Source organism: Echinops telfairi, unplaced genomic scaffold, assembly GCF_000313985.2.
Source record: "Echinops telfairi isolate 266 unplaced genomic scaffold, ASM31398v2 ScPeMD7_6;HRSCAF=24_1, whole genome shotgun sequence".
NCBI lineage: Eukaryota > Metazoa > Chordata > Mammalia > Afrosoricida > Tenrecidae > Echinops > Echinops telfairi.
In genome coordinates, this window is record NW_022103903.1 from 14,486,792 (window position 1) to 14,487,333 (window position 542).

General features: G+C 42.4%; 1 non-coding gene across 1 annotated transcript; it reads left to right on the plus strand.

Moving 5' to 3' along the window:
• The first annotated feature begins 145 nt into the window (after positions 1 to 145).
• Positions 146 to 308, plus strand: LOC115868103. The gene has a single exon (XR_004045413.1). It is a non-coding gene; the product is annotated as a U1 spliceosomal RNA (small nuclear RNA).
• Positions 309 to 542: the final 234 nt, after the last annotated feature.

Genomic DNA, 542 nt, shown 5'->3' on the forward strand with positions numbered 1-542 from the left:
ACTTAACTGTAAGCTCTAACCTACGAACAATCAGTTAAGGAATCACTGAGGATATGGGTGCTATAGCAGTGTGGTGATGAAATCAGATGGTGTGTGGCTATCAGAAAAAAATGGTGTCTGAGGTCATAAAAGTTTGTCTTAAAACAAGCAGCCATCCAGGGGAGATACCATGAGCACGAAGGTGGTTTTCCCAGGGCGAAGCTTATCCATTGCACACCAGATGTGCTGACCCCTGCAATTTCCCCAAATGTGGGAAACTCGACTGCATAAATTGTGGTAGTGGGGGACTGCGTTTGCGCTCTCCCCTGTAAAAAAAATAAAAATAAAAACAAGCAGCCATCTAAGTGAGGAGTTAACTGAGCTCATGAAGAAGCATATCAGCCCGTGGGATTTAAAGATTGTAAATAACAAAATCCAAGATCAAAGAAGGGAAATGTTTTTATAGGTGCTACTGAGTTGGCCTTGACCCATAGCAACCCTATGCACAACAGAACAAAACACTCCAAGGTCCTGATTCATCTTCACAATTGTTTTTATGCCTG